Source organism: Giraffa tippelskirchi, chromosome 14 (assembly GCF_054371585.1).
Source record: "Giraffa tippelskirchi isolate mGirTip1 chromosome 14, T2T-mGirTip1v1.2.pri, whole genome shotgun sequence".
In the NCBI taxonomy this organism is placed as follows: domain Eukaryota; kingdom Metazoa; phylum Chordata; class Mammalia; order Artiodactyla; family Giraffidae; genus Giraffa; species Giraffa tippelskirchi.
In genome coordinates this window covers 21031675-21055113 of record NC_137288.1, presented here as the reverse complement: position 1 = coordinate 21055113, position 23439 = coordinate 21031675, and the positions used below count along the sequence as shown (strand labels likewise).

The following is a 23439-nucleotide window of genomic DNA, read 5'->3' as shown; positions in this document are numbered from 1 at the left end:
GTATAATCAGAGAAGGACTTACTGTGTTGGAAAAATCCAGTAAGCACAATTCATTGACTCAAAATATTGATATAGATGCATGTAGTGTTACTTTGTAAAACTACAAAATTTTAAAACAGTTGAATCATTCAAGCCTAAAAGAAGCCATATACTAACTAGACTCTAGGCACTTGGTCATCACATCTGGAGAAGTGGCTTAAGTCATAGGAAGTAATTCAGATGATATAGGAATCTGACTTGGTATAAAACAGAATGATTTCATTTGAGGCAGAAAATTCTCCTACAGATTCTGCTATTAAAATCTATCAAACATCATTTAAGCACTCTGCCTAAGGAGTTATTTTACAGAGCACCTTCAAGGAAGCTATGACACTGTAAAGTTCATTTATGTTCAAGAAAAAGGCAAATGAACCAGAACCTTCATTTGTGCATTCTGGCTCCCCAGCATGGCATGAGAAGCAGTTTTCTCTACCTGAAATACTCTTAGTAGCTACCTAGATTTGATAAGGAAAACCACTCTTAGGTCCAAGTGAACAGTGTTTCAGTCCTGGTAATTGGAGATTTATTACACAACATTAGGGTGTCTTTGGGGCTTCCCTGGTGGCTCAGATGGTAAAGGATCTGCCTACAATGCAGGAGACCTGGGTTTGATCCCTGGGTGGGGAAGATCCCCTGGAGAAGTGAATGGTAACCCAGTCTAGTATTCTTGCCTGGAAAATTCCAAGGACAGAGGAGCCTGGTGGGCTATAGTCCATGGGGTGTCAAAGAATCAGACACAACTGAGTGACTAATTTTCTATTTTCTTAGGGGGTCTTTGAGCATAAGCAAAGGCCACCACTACAGGGACAGTATATTCAGACCCTCTAAAAAGACACTTTTGTGAAACTCAAGACTTTTGGCTTATGGTGGGATGACATCAAACTTAATGCCCTACACCCCTGAAGCTGGTATTCTTGATCATTTCCAACTGCAAGTGTCGCCTGAAAATGAGTTCGGAGGATGGTGCCCTTCTCTGTGTCTTCTGTCTTGCAAATCTCCCATGACTCCCTTTCAAGGGCAGACTCTGACCTGGAGCCTTACCAGCGATCAGATACTGGGAGAAGTTCTTCCTGGATTTCTCCCTGAGGAGCCAAAGAGACTCTCAATAGGTGTGTTTTGAAAGCTCAGGTAACCTAGCCTAACCATCGTGTTGCTAAGTCTTCACCCATAGATGACATTCTAAAGAAATGTAAACTGCTATGCAATTAAAAACTCCATTCTGCGTCTGCCTACCACGAAGCACGTTCTTCTCATAAAGCCAAATTTGTACTCCTCCAAGTCATAGTCTCTTCTTCTGAGTCAACATTCTTTTTCTGGCTCAGCTACATGGTCTCTTTTGAATATCCAGTAATTTAAAGACAGCAATCTTCAGCAGTGCTTTACAGAAAAGAATAGAGGAAGGTGATTAGGAAAACTGATTAAAATACAATGTGGATTAAATATACTATCTATAAATAAATATTTGTATGTATATGTGTACACATGACTGCATGTGCATAGAGACATGTGTATCTGGATAAAGAGAGAAAAACAGACACAATGACTGCAATTCGGGAGTTCTCATATCTGAAACTTCCCTTATGGTCATAGTTGGTTGGTATATCTTATTTCTTCTCTACAGTCAACATTTCCTTTAGTTTCAGAAAGTCATTCAGTGGACAATATTTCACTGTTCTGAAGACTGACCTCCAAACTTTTGTTCCTGAGTAGTCGAAGCCCTTCTTGTTCCTACCTGTGTTAGTTTGTTGAAGTCTTCTAGCAAAATTTATAGTTAAGTGTAGGGGTATCCTGGTGGCTCAGACGGTAAAGCATCTGCCTACAACATGGGAGACCAGAGTTCAATCCCTGCGTCAGGAAGATCCTCTGGAGAAGGAAATGGCAACCCACTCTGGTACTCTTGCTTGGAAAACCTCATGGACGGAGGAGCGTGGTAGGCTACAGTCCATGGGGTTGCAAAGAGTCGGACACGACTGAGCAACTTCACTAGTGAATTTACTAGTGAACTATAGGGGTATCATGAGAATCCCAGCCCTCTTCTTAATGATGTAATCAAGTGCTTCAGTCTATACCATAATCCCTCATTTTCACTTTTGATAAAACAGCATGAGGAGCCCAAAGGGTAGCAGTGTTATCTTCTAAGGCAACTGTATTATTTTGTGATCCCCAACAAAAGCATTTCTTCTCTGCTCACCAGGTGGTTAGCCCAGCAAATAAAAAAGATAAAAGCAACATTTTGCAAGTGGGAAATGAGGGTTTGTTATAACGAAAGGACCTATCCCTCTACTCTTTAATGTGCAAGGCCACGTGCTCAGACTATAGGGAAAATGGCACTGTGCATGGATCTCAGGGAGAAAGCATATACATCATCTTGTGAATCAACTCTTGAGACCTGCAAATTGTCATCAGTGCATGGTGAATGGATCAGTGGTGACATGATTTAGGAGAAGGCTATATTAAATGTCCAAGAAGAAGGGCTGTCATGAGATGAGTTGTGAGTTGAGATAAATAAAATGGACACATGGAGCCTAGGGAGAGAATAGAGGGAAAATAGGGAAGGGATTGTGTCTTGGACAAATCCTCCGGGATTGTGTCTTGGACAACTGATATCTGGGGAGAGGAAAAGCCAGAAGTTATGGTAGGTTTGCTGGACGAAACTGATGTTTCTGTTCAGTGCCTATTTACTGTGGGTAGTGACACGCTGTAGTCAGACACTAGCTTTTCATTCCTGATTATGTTCACACTCACAAGTGGACCATAAACCCAGACATTCCACCATTTAATTTTTCCCAGTACATAAATACATAATAGAAATTTCCAATGAAATATCATAACTATTTCAGAAAAAAAATAAACACTCCCCCTTTCACAGCTAGAAATAGTCTCTCTTAAAGCAAAGAGATCTAAAGTCAAGCAGTAGGACACTTTTCTCTTCTTCATGAACAGAAGGGCCTGTTAACAACTGCAATTTATATTTCAGGAATTCAAAAATACTAAAATCTAAGTGAAGGTTTTCTGACCAAATCATAATCATTTTAAAGAGAAAATATAGTAACTATCTATTACAGCATTCTGAGTATATTAGTGAACATAGTATATCTAGAATATCATATACAAAAATGAATTAGAAATAAAATGCAGAAAATTTCTTCTTAATTTATGAGGTTGATCTAAGTTTTTAAAGGACTCAATTGAGATGCTGTGCTTATTAAGTGACATAAGTGAGACTTTATTCATAAAACTGTAATGTTTCAGAATCCATAAAATTGGCAAAGTTATTTTAAATTTATACACATGTGTATCAGTATACATATGTGTGCGTGCATGCTAAGTCACTTCAGTTGTGTCTGACTCTTTGCAACCCCATGGACAGCATCCCGCCAGGCTCCTCTGTCCATGGGGATTCTCCAGGCAATAAAACTGGAGTGGGTTGCTGTGCCCTGCTCCAGTATGTGTGACACACACACACACACACACACATGCGCGTGTCATTCTGGATACCGTTTTTAAGCCAATAAATTAGTTTCACACCCAATTTTGTTTAAACTGTTTAGTTTCAAATTCAACATTGATCTTAGTGCATTTTAAGGAGGGGAACATATTGTGAGACATTTTTAAGACTCGTCAGTTGTGGAGAAATATCACTTTAAAGTCAACTGGTTGACCTGAAATGGTATGACCCTTCCTAGAACAAAGGACAAAGAAATTGGCAGGACAAGTAACTCAATAGGAGAAACTTAGAGAAGCCTTCTTTCTCTCTTCATCTCAACATGAACATATATCAACAAAACAGTACAGTTAAGTAAATGTCTCTGCCTTCTTGTAAGGGGTACAAAGACTATTATTCTGCCATGTGGATACAGCCAACTCTGTCAGTAAACTAGAGAGCTTAATTTTCCTACAAAACAGTATCTAAATATACAGCAAAACTTAACAAGAATAGGGTAAGGATGAGTCACCTTAAATACCATTTTCCTTTCTATCCTAGAAATTTATATTTTGGAGTAGTGAAGATAATTTTTTAACCACTAAAATCGCCTAATGATATTACCATTCTTTAAAGCAATGTGATTGTGGCCACTGTAATTAGTGATGCTCATTTTGTGGATCCAGTTAATTTATTCTCTTACAAGAATACTGTCCAAGTGGTTCTCAGGGGGTCACTGCTGGACTCTGATGGCAAGGTGGGGATAATAACAGAGCTGGTCTGTGTGTAAGCCTGCAAAAGCATCTCCTCACCTCTGTCATCCTTCTCAAGATAGAGAAGCATACATACTAGTGTATATAGTATAGAAAATTAACCAAGACCTACTCTATAGCACAGAGAACTACAGTCAGTACTTTGGGATAACCTATAAGGCTGCCCACTCAAGTGTTTTTGGGCTTCCCTGGTGGCTCAGATAGTAAGGAATCTACCTGCAATGCGGGAGACCTGGGTTTGACCCCTGGTTTGGGAACATTCCCTGGAAGAGGGCATGGAAACCACTCCAGTATTTTTGCCTAGAAAATCCTCATGGACAGAGGAGCCTGGTGGGCTACAGTCCAGGGGATCGCAAAGAGTCGGACATGACTGAGCAACTAAGCACATAAGGGAAAATAGTCTCTAAAGGCAAACCATGCTGCAGTCCGTGGGGTATCAAAGAGTTGGACACGATTGAGTGAACAACAATAAATGTTGAGTGTGTATGTGTGTGTGTGTGTGTATACACACACACATAACTGAATCACTTTGCTATACACCTGAAACTAACACAACATTGTAAATTAACTACACTTCAGTAAAAGGAAAGCAACAGTAACTATGTAAATTAGTCTTTCAAAAAATTAATTCTGCTGACTGACAGCACTTAGCTATCTGAAAAGTGTAAGACAATTGATTGTGCATGTTTCACGTGTTCTCAGTCATGTTCGACTTTTTGTGACCCTGTGGACTGAAGCCCCTCAGGCTTCTCTGTCCATGGGATTCTCCAGGCAAGAACACCAGAGTGGGTTGCCATTTCCTCCAACGGGGGATTGTCCCAAGCCAGGGACTGAACCTGTGTCTCCTGCATTGGCAGGCAGATTCTTTACCACTGAGCCATTACAGAGCAGTTATTCAAGAAAAAGTTTCCATTAATTTCTTTTCATTATTTAGTATATTTTTATTGTGGTAAAAACACAAGAGAATGCCACCACTATCTATATCCGAAATTTCTCATGACATCAAAGTGAAACTCTTGCCCTGTAAGTAAGAACTCTCCATTCCTCCCACTCTCAACCCATGACAACTTCTACTCTATATTATTGACATTTCATCTAAGTGGACTCACACAATATTTATCTTTTTGTGTCTGGCATATTTCACTTAGCATAATGTTTTCAAGGTTCATTGGTTATGTATATCTCAGAAATTCATTGCTTTTTATGGCTGAATTAGTCCATTGTATGTAAATGTCACATTTTGTTTAATCATGATCTGTTGATGGCCATTTGGATTTTTCTACCCTTGGGTTATTGTGAATAATGCTGCTGTAAATGTTGGCATATATGTGTGTGTTAGTATCCGTGTTCTCAATTATTTGTCTATGTATCTAAAAGTCAATTTGTGGAGTCATATGGTAACTCTATATTTAACTTGAAGAACTGCCAAACTGCTTTCCACAATTTCTGTACTATTTTTACATTTTCATTTTCATGAATGCTCAAAATTCCTGTAAGAGGCATAAAATTAAGATAAAAACAATCCTAGTTCTTAATGTTTTATTATTAGAATTAACAACATAATAAATATGGGAATGCACACTATGTGTCAGGTTGAGCCACCTCAGAATTGATAAAATGAGGTAGTTATTGACAGAAATCTATGATTTGGTTGTTTTCACAACAGCATAAAGAGTTAAAAAGGGTGAATCATAACCAATTTCCTTGCTGGAGCATACTTACACATTTACAGAAAAGAACAAGAAAAGAATAAACTAGAGATGCAATGGTTATTCTAGTAGAATATTTCCTGTAGTAAATGCTTCATTATCTTTTACTAGAAGAAAAGTTAAATTTGGCACATAAGTGTTTAAATGTGTGTGCAGAATTCAAAACAGAACAGAAAAATTGAATCCAATAAAGAAGGGGCATGAAAAACTTATTAAAATGTAAAAGGAGAGCAATGTCAGATAGAAGAAAAATGCATATTATTCCTAGTGAAATAGACCAATTTCTAAAATCACAAACAGAGACACAATTAACTCACAGTCAATCTTAAGTTACGTTCAGGAAAAACATTTCATAAATATTCTGCATGACTCATAACTCCGCACACACCTGTAACTTTCACAAAGTGAGGAGATTATTGAAATTCAATTCATTTGGGATTTTAAGACAAAACTCAATGATAGATTGTGAAGTCACACTTTCATAGTGACATGCTCACACATGAAGACTAGAGATGTAGTGAATTGTTCCTTCAACAGCATGAAACTTTGAATTTGCAAACTCTTCAAGAAATACCTATTTTAGAATCTCTCAAATGTACATACACACATATATACACATGTAAGTACACATATACACACATATGCATGCATAGGACTGCAAGGAGATCCAACCAGTCCATCCTAAAGGAGATCAGTCCTGGGTGTTCATTGGAAGGACTGATGTTGAAGCTGAAACTCCAATACTTTGGCTACCTCATAAGAAGAGTTGACTCATTGGAAAAGACCCTGATGCTGGGAAGGATTGGGGGCAGGAGGAGAAGGGGACGACAGAGGATGAGATGGTTGGATGGCATCACTGGCTCGATGGACATGGGTTTGGGTAGACTCTGGGTGTTGGTGATAGACAGGGAGGCCTGGTGTGCTGCAATTCATGGGGTCGCAAAGAGTCAGACATGACTGAGCGACTGAACTGAACTGAACACATACATATGCATATACATATACACACATATAAGTACACATATACACATAATACATGCACGTATATATATACACACACACACACAATACACATATACATATATACGTACATCCAAGAGATGCTAGAGAAACAGGTTCTTAGTCTTTTAGTCTTTTGCTGCTGGGTGACAGATCCAGTTCTAAGTGACAGAAGGCCATAGATGAATGTCTCTTATAACCACTTCAGTCATCTTGCAAAGGCTCTGTCTGAATCACTGTGCCGAAAATCATCTACTCCTCAAATGCATTCAACCATATGGAATTCTACTACGATTTGACTGAACATGTTCTTCGGAAGGCAGAACTGATTAAATATATCATGTTTTCTGACATCAGAAAAGGCATTCTACCCAGTGGACCATGTGGAGGGTGGGGTGGGGACCTATTTCATATAAAGTCTTGATCTAAATAAGTGTCAAAAATGCAATAAAATCTTCTCCACCAAAAGAAATGGCGGCTATAAATAGAGCTTTCTTTCTTTTCTGGCCAGGTCAATATTGTAAATGTTGAAAATAAAGTATGGTGATTTTTCCTTGCTATAGGAGCTTTACAGCTTTATGATACTGGAATTGGGCCTTTGTGCACCTGTTTAGAAAAACCTTTGTTCTCACTCTACATGTTAAATGTATAATTTGCAGATGGTTGTTTTTGATTTGATCTCTATTTCACATCAGAAAATAGGACATTTACTAAATAAAAAATATTAGACAAGTATTCTTGACATGCTCTGATTTTCTATATTCTATTATTGAGTTGATTCTAACTTGTGATTACAGTTGTCACTGCATTCAAGATCAATATTAACAACCATAATTTACCGTTAAATTTTTTTCACCCTGTCAGCCTGATGTCACTCAGTACCTCAAAGGATAATGCATGCTTTCTCCCTAAACCATCATTTATTTCTTTCTTGCATCTGTTTGTACAATTATTTTTTCCAACTGTTTCATATTCTTTATTGGTAATATACAAATAGTCCCAACTTCTGCTAATATCGCCTTATACGTGAACAAGAAATTAAAAACAGATGATGATTTTTAAAAAGAGTTTGAAGTCTTTCCTAACTCAAATATAAGACTCCTTGTTTATTTCTCTGAAATAACCTTCCTTTTTCTCCCTATCCCGTTATTTACCCGAGGCCAGAGTCTTACCAGTTGTTCTTCTGGTTCTGTTTCCTTACACCTCCTTCCAGCCTACAAAACCATTAATGTATTTATCATCCTAAAATTATAATATATCCAAATAGTGAAGGACAGGGAAACCTGGCACTCTGCGGTCCATGGGTCACAAAGAGTCAGGCGTGACTTAGCGACTAAACAACAGCAACAACGCTATATCGTACTAAAACTCTTCCAACAGTTTCACAGACATGTACAGGATTAATCTTTAAAAACTACCATCTGATTCTCTATTTTCTGCTCCCCTATTATACTCATTTATTATAAGTCCTCTTTAAAACAAGTTGGTTTCCTTCCTAAAAGTCATATGTACACAGTCAGTCCAAATTATTCACTCCTCTCTTTCTAACCAGGCTGTTCTCCCATATAACTTCCCATGTCTCATCTGCAAAAAGGTTCTTTGAATTTCTATAGTATGAGCCATTTGCCCCATTATTTTGGTGGTTACTCATTTATCTTTTCACATCAAATTATTGTCATATTAAACATTGTATTCTCATAGCTTCAATTGTGTCTTGGACTGTTTGTCTTTTAATTAGCACTAACAGTTTGATAACTAGTTCATGTTTGTATAGTTGAACTCCTAAACTGAATTTAGGTGTGAATTCACTGCATGGTAAATAGTGACCAAAACCAGGCTGACACTGAGAGGAAAAATGCATGCCCTACTTTTTCTCTAAAGCAGAATCATTTTTCCATATATGAAAGTTGGGATAGGAAATGTTAACTCTTAAAGCAGATTTACTAACTCATATGGAACATACTTCCATGGGGAGGCCTTCAAAATCCCTAAAATAACACGTACATAATATCCCTTCACAAATATCCTTGCAGTCTCAACAGACATTTCTGAGCCTCTTATTGCATCTTGGTGCCTGGAAGATTCACAAGCCGCGTGGAAATGTGCTTGAAAACTTCCTGATATTAATGTTTCTGCTTGGTATAGACTTTGATGACATTATAAGGACTGTATTATATTAGCCTGATACAGTAATAACAAAATACAATGCTAATGCAACTTGATGAATGAGCACTAAAGTCCCTGTATTGTATTAACAGTAGATGAAGGAGACTATAAAACAATACAATGTGATGGATGAGATCCATGTTATTATCCACACTTAGGTGTAGAAAAAGAAAGTGCTTTCGTGTGTTGTACTTTAAGGTGACTTATGTTACATGCTATCACTGTATCAAAGTGTACTTGTGATTGTTTGCTGATTTTCCCCTCTGTACACTGATTACTTAGCCTGAAGTTATGGTAAATGAACCTATATTGCCTACTTCCCTTTTAAAATGGCAGAGGTATAGTCCCTTGCTATTTAAGATGCCTTCTGGGGATAGATTTTGGGAGCATCCTCACCCTAGCCTTGCTTCCTCCCACCATTCAGAATTTCTTACAATTCTGATAACTGGTAAGGTTTCTTGGCAACCTTGAAGTCTCAGTCATCTGTGTCAGAAAACTCAAAAGAGATGACTGTCTTAGCAAATTCTGTTTGAGTCAAAATGAATAAAAATAAACCTCATAAAATCATTTATCTTTCCAATTCCAATCAGCTATTCCTTCTGAGTTTCTATTAAATTGAAATTATCCTGCAGACACTTAATTTCAAAGGCCCCATATCAATCTTTGACTTAGCCCTTTTGCACTACCCACAGACTCAAGTATTTTCTGATAACCTTGTAATTTGTTGTTGTCCTTCAGTTGCTAAGTTGTGTCTGACTCTGCGACCCTATGGGCTGGAGCACGCCAGGCTTCCCTGTCCTTTGCTGTCTCCTGAAGTTTGCTCAGATTCATGTCTGCTGAGTCGGTGAGGCCATCCAACCATCTCATCCTCTGCCACCCTCTTCTTCTTTTAACCTTGTGAGAGTCAAAGTCGCTCAGTCGTGTCTGACTCTTTGCGACCCATGGAATTCTCCAGGCCAGAACACTGGAGTGGGTAGCTTTTCCCTTTTCCAGAGGCTCTTCCCAACCCAGGGATCGAATCCAGGTCTCCCACATTGCAGATGGATTCTTTACCAACTGAGCCACAAGGGAAGCCCAAGAATACTGGAGTGGGTAGCCTATCCCTTCTCTAGCAGATCTTCCTGACCAGGAATCGAACCAGAGTCTCCTGCACTACAGGCGGATTCTTTACCACCTGAGCTATCAGGGAAGCCCTTTTAACCTTGTAATACCTTTCACATTTATTTTTCAGTCTAATCCAAATTATTGTATTTATTTTTCAGTTGCATAATTATGGCCTTGAAAATGCATTCCCTACATCCACTTCATTTCCAATCAAACATTCTTTCCCCAAATTAGTATCTTTTAAACAGCTTCAAGTATAATTGAGATAAAAAGAACTGCACACATTCAGCATGCACAGTTTGATTGGGACATGCCTGGGAACTGATGAGGAAACCATCTTCACCAACACTTAATTTTTTTAAATAATGGTCATCCTGAGGTTAAGATGATACCTCATTTTAGTTTTGATTTGTCTTTCCTTGATGATTAATGATATTGAGAAGCATCTTTTCAAATACCCGGTGGCCATTTGCATGTCCTCTTTGGAAAGGGATCAGTTCAAGTCCCTTCCTCAATTTTAAAATTGGGTTATTCTTGCTTTTGTGTGATAGGAGTTCCTTAGATATTATGGAATAGTTGATTCTTATAATATATAATATATATTATATACATATAAATTATATATTATATAATTTGCAAATATTAACTTCCCATTCTGTTGTCTGTTTCCTTTGCTGTGCAGAAGCTTTTCAGTTTACTGTGGCCCTGCTTGTCTATATTTGCTTTTGTTGCTTGTTCTTTTTGTGTCCTATCAAACAAATCATTGCCAAGATCAGTATCTCAAAGAATTTCCCTTATGTTTTTGTCTAGGTGTTCTATAGTTTTGGCTTACTCAATAGTGAAAACTTGAGAACATTTCTCCTCTAAGATCAAGAGTAAAACAGTGATGCCCACTCCTGCCACTGATGTTCTAGACAGTATTAGAAGCCCTGGCCAGAACAATTGGACAAAAAAAAAAAAAAAAAAGAAAAAAAACGCACATCCACACCAGAAAGGAAGAAGTGAAATTACCTCTGTTGGCAGGACACATGGTCCTAGGTGCAGAAACACCTAGAGACCCCACAAGAAATTGTTAGAACTAATGAACTCAGTAACGCTGCAGGACACAAAATACCAGGCAAAAATCAGTTACATTGCTACCTGCCAGATTTACCTTTCCATGTGTATTTGTGACACAGTCACATTATTGCTGAAATACTGAGTGGATTCATTTGATCACCAAGTCAGGTATAAACTACAGGTCCCAAGACTCAACACCCTCCACAATATTGCCCAGATCATATTTCAAGATTTTTCTTAACTCTCTTAAAGCATTATTCAGACAATTTTTAAAAGTTGTTTGCAATATATAACCTATTTTTTCGTGTTATCACCTACAATTTAAAAGACTTCCCCAGCAGTTTTCACCTCTGAAATTCTACTTAACCTTCAAACCTCATTCAAATAGCCAATTTTTAACTCGCACTCTTTCACAGGCTAACATATTATTGGTTTTTTTTGTCACTTAGAATGTTCTTTCTCATCTTCTGCCTGTTTACTTGTCTTAGTGATAGCTGTTGGTATTGTCAGCTACCAAATTTTAAATTCTTTAATTATAAGAGTGTTGTAAGAGCCTGACAATCAGCTTTTTGGATTGTGATGTAAGTACCTGGCATCAAGCCTCTGATTGCCTAGGCTTCCACTTTCAAGATATCCATCTCCAATAAACACTTTATCAGCTACACAACTCAATAAGAAGCCAGGCTGCCCCACCCATGAAGTTCTTTTTCTTTAAGAAAGTTCAGGTTGACTTAAACAAACTGACCATTTGATTGACAGCGTGCTGTACCCTTTTGAGCTTTAATTCTTACTCTTATGTTTTAAATTCACCAGTGACAACTGAATCCCTGAAGCCCCAGACAACCCACCCTCAACCCCAACTGACATGGAACCCAAACTCTTCTCTCTCACTGTATCAGTGATGTACTAAAATTGCTGTTGTAAATATCATCAAGATACAAACTCAGGTTGTTTCTCCAGGGCAAGATTAGCTAACAAACTCTACACCACCTGCTCAGAGAATCACAAACCAGAGACATTCTGACCACCTAAACTGCAATTAAGAAATGTCACAAGATGGTTAGTCCCAAATTCTTTGTTCTTCCTTTTTAAAAGAACCTTCAATGAAAAGACCAAGTTGGAATGTATCTGAGGCTCACTGACATCCTGCAAAAAAACCTTGCTTTGCTGCAGTCACCCACTGTTAGAGTTTGGCTTTCAGGGCACAGACACAGGGACCCTTGCTTAAAAAGAGTATCTTTTTTTAGAAAATTTTTAAATATTTAAATGGAGACTAATTGCTTTACAATGTTGTGTTGGGCTCTGTCCTATATCAACATGAACGAGTCATAGATATTATGTTCTTGCCTCTTGAACTTCTCTCTCACCTCCTACCCCATCCCACCCTCCTCTAGGTTGTCACAGAGCACAAAGTTAAACTCCCTGTGTTACAAGCAATGTCCCCCTATCTGTCCATTAATATTTTATATATGGTAATGTATATATTTCAATGCTACTCTCTCAATTTGACCCACACTCTTCTGCCCCCACTGTGTCTGTAACTCTTTTATCTATGTCTAGGTCTCCATTTCTGCCCTGCCAATAGGTTAATCATACCATTTTCCTAGATTCTATGTATATGCATTAATATATGATATTTGTTTTTATCTTTCTGATTTACTTCATTCTATATAGCAGGCTCTGGATTCATCTACCTCACTAGAACTGACTCAAATCGTTCCTTTTTTATGGTTGAGTAATATTCCATTGTATATCAGTACCACAACTTCTTTATCTATTCATCTGTGTACAGATATCTAGTTGCTTTCATGTCCTGGCTATCGTGAATAGTACTGCCATGAACACTGGGGTACATATGTCTTTTTAAATTATGGTTTTCTCAGAGTATAGGCCCAGAATTGGGATTACTGGGTCATATGGGACTTAATTAAATTTAAAAGTTTTTCAACAGTAAAGGAAACCATAAACAAGATAAAAAGACAGCCCTCAGAATGGGAGAAAATAATTGCAGATGAAACAACTGACAGAAGATTAATATCCAAACTATACCAGCAGCTCATGAATCTCAATATCAGACAAACAAATAACCCAATCAAAAAAAATGGGCAGAAGACCTAAGCAGACATTTTTCCAAAGAAGACATACAGATGGCTAATAAACACATGAAAAAATGCTCAACATCACTTATTATTAAGGAAATGCAAATCAAACCTATGAGGAGGTATCACCTTACACTGGTCAGAATGGCCATCATCAAAAAAATATCTACAAATGCTGGAGAGGATGTGGAGAAAAGGGAACCCTCTTGCACTGTTGGTAGGAATATAAATTGACAGAGCCACTATTGAGAACAGTTCGGAGGGTTCTTAAGAAACTAAAAATAGAACTACCATATGACCCATCAATCCCACTCCCATACCCTGAGAAAGCCATAATTAAAAAAGACCCTGTGTACCCCAATATTCATTATAGCACTATTTACAATAGCCAGGACAGGGAAGCAACCTAAATGTCCTTTGACAAAAGAATAGATAAAGATGCAGTATATATATACAATGAATATTACTCAGCCATAAAAAGGAACAAAATAGGGTCATTTGTAGAGATGTAGATGAACCTAGAGTCTGTCATACAGTGTGAAGTAAGTCAGAAGGAGAAAAAAGTAGCATCTATTAATGTACATGGAATCTAGAAAAATGGTACAGATGGACCTATTTGCAGGACAGGAAGAGAGATGCCGACATAGAGAACAGACATGAGGACCCAGTGGGGCAGGGGAGGTTGGGATGAACTAGGAGAAGAGCGTTGACATACATACATGATTGGGCTTCCAGATGGCAAAGAGCCTGCCTGTCAATGCAGGAGACACAGAGGTGCAGGTTCGATCCCTGGGTCAGGAAGATCCCCTGGAGGAGGGCATGGCAAACCACTCCAGTATTCTTGCCTAGAGAATCCCATGGACAGAGGAGCTTGGCAGGCTACATACAATCCAGAGTTGCAAAGAGTCGGACATGACTGAAGTGACTTAGCACACATGAACACGTGCATATATATCCTACCATGTGTGAAACAGACAGCTAGTGGGAAGCTGCTGCATAACACAGGGAGCTCAGCTTGGGGCTCTGTGATGACATAGAGGGGTGGGGCGGGGGGGAGGCTCACGACAGAGGATATATATACATATGTGTATACAAACATATAGCTGATTCACCTTGTTGTACAGCAGAAACTAATTTTTAAAAAGTCAATATTTATCCTTTTCCCCACTATTTATCCTTTTCCCTCTACCATAGACACATGTGCCTTTATCATGAGGGTGGCTCCTTTGACTAGAATTTCATAATAGAGACATGTGTACCTTATCCATAGCCAACCCGCAGCTGATATGTAGCATGATTAATGAAATAAACCTGTGTTTTGCTAAAGTCTTGGGATTTGTGAATTGATACCCCAACATCACCTGACAAGAAAAGGAGTGATAAAGCATGTACTAAACCATTATAAGGTGAGTCTAATTGGGTCATGAAATCTACTCTCAAAACACTGTGGATTTATTAATTTCACACAGAAATACAGGCTTGATCCACTTATCCTCAGTGAACAGATCAGTGTAACCATTTTTTCCCTGAAACTCAACCATTGAATCTATAATGGCTTAAGAACCTCAGATCTATTTCCACAGAGTCTTACAGACTCCTCTCATTTTGTTCTAGCTAACTTCTTGAATTTTTTTTTTAAATGAATCGTAATAATCTATTCAATGATGAACTTGATAATGGTGTAATTTTCCCCTTCCTCTCAACCTGAGTATTTCTTATGACAGCAGCTTTATTGAAAATATTTCCATCATGAAAGTTTTTCTTCTTGCATGACAACTCACTTAATTGTGCTTAGAATAACCTGACAGTGAATTCATTGTCAGATGACACCTTCCAGATGTGTCGTTACTGTGAGAATTTTCCACTCACCCCACAGTTTCACAGTCCAAGGAAGAATGGTTATATGTTTGGAGTCCAGAAATAGTTACATCATTTTTGCTTATTCCAAAAAGCTTCACATCCCATGGAAGGTATTTGTTAACTTGTTTATTACATAAATGGAAATAGAAACCTACAATTATGCCTGTATCAAATGTTGGCACATTGTAAAAATATGTTTAGAATATCTGTCTCACTCCTTTTGCTTTTCCTATAAGCCATTTTGTTTCCAGATTTTCCTTCATTATATTCAGGCTTTCCTTGTGTTTGCAAGAGTTTGTCTTTTTAAGATATCAGTTCATACCTGTAAACGGTGCTGCTATGAACATTCAGGAGCATATGCATTTTTGAACCATGGTTTATTCTACTTAGTGCACTGCGGTGACCTGAATAGTAAGGAAGACCAAAATGGAGGGGAGATGTATATATATATATATGATATATGGATATGATTCATTTTGCTGCGTAGTAGAAACTAACAATATTGTAAAGCAACTATACTCTAATAAAAAATAATTTAAAATAAGATGTCACTTCAAAGATTCATAAATTTTTGGCCAAACAATGGCACTTTTATATAGTTTTCTTAAGAAACTCGAAACATTTTCGAATAGTCCCATCAATCGACCCACATGAATGAGAGACACTTAATCTATCTTTTTAAAGGAAGGTGAAATTATCCACCCTGAAACACATGTGACTAAAGAAATAGGACTGAATCAAAACGTAATTTCCATTTTCGTCACTATCAAGTATAACTCTCCACAATCAAGAGAAGTTCATGTGCAGGACATCTGAATGCCCTCTTACTTGAGCCCTGTCACTTTGGCTCAGCATCACACACAGCCTATGTCAGTCTGCTCTCCCCTTCTCTCTTCTCTTTGAGGTACCGCTCCTAACTCCCACAGAAGGAGAGAGGCAAGTTCCATCCCTGGCTATCCTCCAGAAAGCTGTGGCTTTAATATTAGCTTTTGTTCAGGATATAAAAATTATTATTAATTTCAGAGACATGAGTGAAAACAATTGGGGAGAATTTGCTTGAAAGTCAATTGGTTCCTTGCAAGTTGTCCTCCTGGTGACTCATACAGTAAAGAATCTTCCTGCAATGCAGGAGATGCAGGTTCGATCCCTAGATTGGGAAGATCCCCTGGAGAAAGGGCATGGCAACCCACTCCAGTATTCTTGCCTGGAGAATCCCATGGACAGAGGAGCCTGGCGAGCTACTGTCCACGGGGTCACAAAGAGTCGGACATGAGTGAGCAACTAACACACACACAGAAACACACACAAACAAGTTGCACCATATTAATCAAAACATTAGTGCATCCCTCATCTTGACTCTTGGAGAAGGCAATGGCACCCCACTCCAGTACTCTTGCCTAGGAAATTCCATGGACGGAGGAGCCTGATGGGCTACAGTCCATGGGGTTGCAAAGAGTCGGACATGACCGAGAGACTTCACTTTCACTTTTCTCTTTCATGCACTGGAGAAGGAAATGGCAACCCACTCCAGTAATCTTGCCTGGAGAATCCCAGGGATGGGAGCCTGGTGGGCTGCCGTCTATGGGGTCACACAGAGTCGGACACGACTGACATGACTTAGCAGCAGTAGCAGCAGCATCGTGGTAAAGAATCCACCAGCCAGTGCAGAAGACACAAGAGATATGGGTTTGATCCCTGGGTTGGGAAGATCTCCTGGAGAAGGGAATGGCTACCCATTCCAGTATTCCTGCTTGGAGAATTCCATGGACAGAGGACCCTGGAGGGCTACAGTCCATGGCGTCACAGAGAGTCAGACATGACTGAAGCGAGTTAGCATGCAAGCAGGCATCTTGAGTCCACCAAGATGCCCTGATGTCCTGGAGGAACCACTAATGCTGGATGATTTAATGGAAGCAAACACAAACGTCTGGCACAATGCCAAGCCCTGCCTACCCTGTCTTTGACTTTAGCATCTTACTGAAATCCTACTTCCGTCTGTCTTTTTCTTTTCTTTTTTTTTTCCTGAATGGGTCTTCTCTCTTCTTTTTTCTCTGGCATATTTAAAACAAAATATTTTCCTGAAACAAGTTGCAGACCAAATGTATTGTTTCTAGAGTTTTGTGAGTAGTACAAGTTGTTATTGACTATTTTGAGGAATAGGTAGAACGGAAAATTACATCATTGCTTGAAAGACTGTATACATTTCTAGAAATGTACATAGATTTAAACTTTGTGTACACACATGTAAATGTATATATTGTTGTTTTTTTAATTGCTAAGTTGTGTCTGACTCTTTGCAACCCCATGGACTGCAGTATGCCAGGCTCCTCTGTCCTTCACTATCTCCTGGAGTTTGCTCAGATTCATGTCCATTAAGTCAGTGATGCTACATAACCATCTTATCCTTTGTCGCCCCCTTCTCCTTTTGCCTTCACTTTTTCCCAGCATCAGGTCTTTTCCAATGAGTCGGCTCTTTGCATCAGGTGGCCAAAGTACTGGAGCTTCAGCTTCAGTCCTTCCAATAAATATTTAGGGTTGATTTCCATTAGGATTGACTGTTTTGATCTTCTGGCTGTCCAAGGGATCCTCAAGAATATTCTCTAGTACCAAAATTCGAAAATATCAATTCTTCAGCACTCAGCCTTCTTTTTTGATCTTTAGTTCAAGGATAATTACAATATTGTGATGGTTTCTGCCATACATCAATGTGAATCAGCCATAGGTACACATATGTCCCATGAACCCCATGAATAGTATGAAAATGCAAAAGTGAATCTTATATGTGTTTATTTACCATCCTCCTTTTTACCCACTCTTTCACTTTCCACCCACCCTACTCTCCTGACTTTCATAAGAATATTTTGTCCATGTTCAGTTTCAGAGACTATCAAGGGAGGAATCCAGACTAGCACCCTGTACTGCCTGAAATAAATTCTGGCAGTTGTGTTTTACAGTATATGCAAATACACATTCCCTACATTTCCTTTAGGTAAAGATCAGAGTGTACCAAACACTTTGCTTCCCCAGCCCAAATACTTTTTCTTTCCTCTTTCTAAGAGTATGAGTGAAATTATTTTGTAAGATCTATAGTATTGTTTCCTGAATCCTCTAAATGAGAGTTAAGCCATGATAACTTAGTGAGTTGCAACCAAGGCCCTCTGGGGTTTGTGTTTCCAAATGGGCTTGGTTAAAAATAACAGCTCCATTGCTAGCTAATCCATATAGAAATTGTGGGGATTTGGTGTCCAATTCAAATAATGCTGCCTATATCTGAATCTTCTTCTGAATTGCTGGCAAATAATTAGAGATTAGAAAATTTCATCAGAGCGGCAGCTGTGGACAGAACCTTAGTTCAAATTTTCATGAATGAGACCAAAATAGAATGAATTATTCTGCCCTGCTTTGTCTGGTGTTTGCTGGGTTGTGTTCACGTCAGAGCCATCCTTGGAAGTGATCCCACTTCCCTGTTTGTAGGGATCAATACCCAAGCTATATCCATATGTCCACAAAGGTTTACAGAAAACTGTATCTTTTCTCCAGCCTTGAAATGCTTGTCAAAATTCTGTATGCAGAACTGCACGCATTCTAAGTTTCCACAAACTGTACATTCACTGCAAGTATTTTTTGATGTGTTTGAGTCACTCACTGAATACTCTGGATTATGGGGATGAGTGATGTAATATAAAACACAGCTTTCTTCTATCCCAGGCCACATCCCTAACATCCCCCCAAGGAAGTCCTCCTCATACTCTAGTCTATTGTAGCTGATCCTTCTATCTGAAGCAATTTAACAAGAATTCATGTAACGAGAAAAGTCTCTATTTTTCTAAAAGTATCTCTGACAGATGTCCTTCCCTGTTCTTACAGAATTATCAATAAATTGTTCCAGCACTGATGTAACCTTCCATAGCTTTTTCCTTCCTATTTTTTTTTTTCCTTTTCATAGTTCTTCAATTATACCAAAACACGAATTAGTTGTATTCAACCGAATCTCACTGGTCAGCCTGCAAGATCACCAGACTACCAATGCCATCATAAGATTGCCATACCAAGCCCCAGAGTATGGCATCTTTGGGGTCCACTGGTGATGAAAAAGCATGGAGAAGGTAAGGTTACACGGAGAGCAAGTGACAGTATTGCATATGACTTTGGCACTAATTTCCATCTTACTGTCTCCTTAGTTTTTGCCTCCTAGACTGTTGTACCACAGGGAAACTACTCTTAAATGCGTCAGCTAAAATCATTATTTCTCTCTTTTTAACTCATGTTAAATCACAAACCCAAAACCATCAGCTCTGGTGTCTTCTGACAGTTATTTCTTGAAAGTCTTATACACGGCTATGAGCAAGCCACCCTTGACCCATGTGACTCAGGTCACTAAGTGAACTGGTTCAAGGGGCTAATGAAAGCTTTTAGTTATTTGTGTTTACAAATGTATCGTTAACCCACTTCAGTGAAATGGTACCATCCCTAATCCTATTAATGAATTTCTCTGTGGGATCCAGTGAAAATGCTCTGCTGGCGAAGATAAACACTGGTTCTTTGGTGACACTTCAGATGCTGGCAGTTCAGGTGTGCAGCGCTCATTTCTAGGTCTGAAAAGTGAAACAGATGGCACTGTTTCTCCTGAAGTGTACTCCCATGGATTTCAAAGATCTAGGGAAAACTTAATTATATTTCTTTATTTCCCTTTCTGTACAAGATAATGATTAAAATTGAAGATATTGATAGTTTGCTTTCATTAAAGTATAATGATACCCTCATGACAGTTATTTATTTTTTGTTTCTCAGTTATGGTACACTGGACTTCCCTGGTGGCTCAGAGGGTAAAAAAAATCTGCCTGCAATGCAGGAAACCTGGATTTGATTCCTGGGTTGCACAGATGCCCTGGAGAAGGGAATGGCTACCCACTCCAGTATTTTTGTCTGGAGAATTCCATAGACAGAAGGAGCCTGGTGGACCATTGCCAAGAATTGGACACGACTGAGTGACTTACACACTTGTAGCACAAAGAAGATTAATAATGATAGAATGTTTTATGAATATGAAAATTTTCATACTAAAGTTTATTTCCACCTATGAAAGTTTTGATAGCCAATGAGAAGAAAATAAATTAATTGTGGTTGTCTTTCCTGGCAAGAAGGGGTATATCATAAATCTTCAGCTAACTTGAGCATAAATGCATTCATGTATATAGTTTTAGAGTTGTTCAGAATGATATTCTATAATGTGTAGTCTTTCTTAAAGAAGAAAGAAAACTGAGAAAGACAAAGGCATTAAAAGATTTTTTTCTTCACATTAGCAATGAGGCAATTTTAACCTTAAGGAAGTTAGTTTTAATTTTCATAAAATTCTTTTTTATAAAGATGGATAGATTTATGTATTTTATCTATCTGTGTCTACTTGGCAGGAAATAGAGGAGGACACTTAAGTCACCTAACTAACTAACAACGGGGAAGCTGCTTAGACTTGTTTTAAGGTCATACAGTACTTGGGTAAGTGATAATGATTTATATACTTCAATTATTAATATCGATTTATGGGTACAGTTTACAAATGGAGATGAACAGAACTTTTGGATCATTTGAATATTTTAATGTAAAGAAAATACAATATTGAAAGTTGGAGAAATAGTGGGAGATGAGGTTGAGACAAAGTTAAAGTCCAGTCTCTCTGAGCACCTTCTGCTTTGCATTCTTTGCCAGATAAATGAAACTAAGCCCAGGGGAAATGACTGTCCACTCATCCTGCCCTGAGGGTCTGGGGTGAGAACTACACAGCACTGTGGGCAGCATACTGGATTTCCATACAGAAACTCATGTCGAAGGAAGCATTTTGGTTGGGGCTGTTTGCTGAGAATTGACTGATAGGAAAAGAAAAAAAGAGCAAAAATCTCTTAAGCGTTCAGTTCAGTTGCTCGTCATGTCCAGCTGTTTGCGACCCTATGGACAGAAGCACAGCAGGCTTCCCTGTCCATCACCAACACCCGGAGCTTTATGCGTGCTCTATTTCCAAAGAAGAGGTAGACTTGTCTAATGAAAACTCCTAACCAAAATGAATTTCTAAGTTGCAGTGTTCCCACCAAGAAAATCTGAGCTGCTAAAAACTTGTTTTAGGTTGAACTAATTCTCAGAAAATAGTTTTCCCAGTATCTCGCTCTGATGTGACCATTTAGGACAGGCAAGGAGAATCTTCTCAAATGGTGAAGCCAAGAAGTATGGATTTCAAAAGAATATGGAGATTCAATCAGAAAACAGAAAATATGCAACTTCGTCAAGGGAGAAAAATGGCAAAACAAAACACCTCATCCTTTTTTTTATAGTAATCTTCATTGTTTCATTCCATTAGGAGTATTTTCTAAGTCAATGTTAGGTAGCTAGAATAGGAAAAAGGAGTCCAGAATAGTGGTGGCTAAAAGACAAGGAAGGAAAAAGCCCATGAAAATAGAACAAAGGAAGGTCCGAGGACAGGAGTGAGGACCTCAGGTAGAGCAAACAGCACTCCTGGCTAGCCCAATTTACACAGGGCAGGCCCAGTAGAAGGAAAAAAACATATAAAAGGAGGAGCCAAAGAGCCAGGGCTCACTCTCCCACCCGCGCGCGCTCTCACTCTGTCTTCGTGTCTTTTGGATCGGCACGCCCTCATGCCTTGAGGATGTATCTTCCTTTATTTTCTAAATAAAACTGATCTGTCCAAGAGAACTATAACACGGACTGTCCAAGAGCTGTGACCCGCTGAGGGCTTTAACATCCATCCCTTCAAATCTTTGTTGTGACAAGACAGAACCCAGGAGATTATACTCCCCTAACATTCAGATCAGGGGTTGAGAAAATATGGTCCATGGGCCAAGTATGGCCTGTCTCTTGTTTTTGTAAATAAAGTTTTATTGGAACACAGTCATACACATTTACTTCTTGTTTATGACTGCTTTCGTATTACAATTACAAAGCTAAGTTTTAGTGACTGAGATCCTGTAAACCACAAGCCTAAAGATATTAAATATCTGGCCCTTCCCTGGTGACTCAGATAGTGTTTGTTAAGAGGCCAAGTATCAGAAACTTTTCTCTTAAGTAAACATTTTAGGCTTTCCAAGCCAAATGCAATCTCTTATGCATAATTTTTTAACCATATTTTGTAAATGTAGGAAACATTCTTTGTTCTAGGGTTACACAAAAGGCTTCCCTGGTAGCTCAGCTGGTAAAGAATCTGCCTGCAATGCAGGAGACCCTGGTTCAATTCCTGGGTTGGGAAGTTTCCCTGGAGAAGGGATAGGCTACCCACTCCAGCATTCTTGGGTTTCCCTGTGTCTCAGATGGTAAAGAATTCTCCTGCAATGTGGAAGACCTGGGTTCAATCCCTGGGTTGGGAAGAGCCCCTGGAGGAAGGCATGGCAACCCACTCCAGTATTCTTGCCTGGAGAATCCCCATGGACAGAGGTGCCTGGTGGGCTACAGTCCGTGGGGTCGCACAGATTTAGACATGACTGAGTTACAAAGCACAGCTCAGGGCTACACAAAACCAGACTGCAGGCAGAATTTGCCCTTGTGAGCTCTGGTTTGCTGACTCCTTGTTCTAGACTGTGCTTCCTCCTGTGCTGGGGGATCAGCCAGCTCTAGAAGTTGTTCCCTCAGCTGCATCATCTGGATTCTCTTTCTGATGATCACTTATCTTCCATAAGTCTTGCCTGGGCTTTTCAAGTGATAGTTGCAAGACAGAGCGGAAGTGTCCACAGCCGTGTGCCCTGGGTTCACATGTGGAGTGCTGAAAAGTCAGCCATGTTCTTTTGGCCAAAGCCTGTTATAAGGGAAGCTGGGATTTGAGAGCTGGGAAAGAGACTTCAACTCTTTATAAGAGCAGCTGTGCCTATTTAAAAATAACCATTTTTGCAACTTCTTCACACTATCATGCTCATCCTATTCCCTTACTTTCACTCTACATTGGTTAACCTATCTTTCAGCTACATACTACAGATAGCTCTATCAAGATGTAATGAGAACTTGAACAGAAATGAGAGTTTCTGGGATTAGATCTGGATGCAATAGCAGGACAAAGATTTACCACATGGAAGACTGAGAGTGCCTTTTCTACAAGCATAATGAGCTTTGTTAATAGGAAGAAGAGAGTGAGTAGGTGTTTGGTATTCACTGGAGTGGTCCCTACAAGTCTCTTCTATTGATATTTGACATCAAAGTTCAAACCCCAATCT

General features: G+C 38.9%; 2 long non-coding RNA genes across 2 annotated transcripts in view; one reads left to right on the top strand and one right to left on the bottom strand.

Annotated features, from left to right (window-relative positions):
* Positions 1–14344, bottom strand: part of LOC145534650 (uncharacterized) — an 85198-nt gene extending 70854 nt beyond the window's left edge. The window contains exons 1-2 of the long non-coding RNA XR_014074844.1: positions 14092–14344; positions 1273–1416 (exon numbers count right to left, since the gene is read on the bottom strand). This is a non-coding gene — a long non-coding RNA (uncharacterized LOC145534650). The remainder of the gene's footprint in view (positions 1–1272; positions 1417–14091) is intronic.
* LOC145534653 (uncharacterized) overlaps positions 1–22250 on the top strand; it is a 442985-nt gene extending 420735 nt beyond the window's left edge. The window contains exons 5-6 of the long non-coding RNA XR_014074847.1: positions 19179–19338; positions 20644–22250. This is a non-coding gene — a long non-coding RNA (uncharacterized LOC145534653). The remainder of the gene's footprint in view (positions 1–19178; positions 19339–20643) is intronic.
* The last annotated feature ends 1189 nt before the right edge of the window (positions 22251–23439 follow it).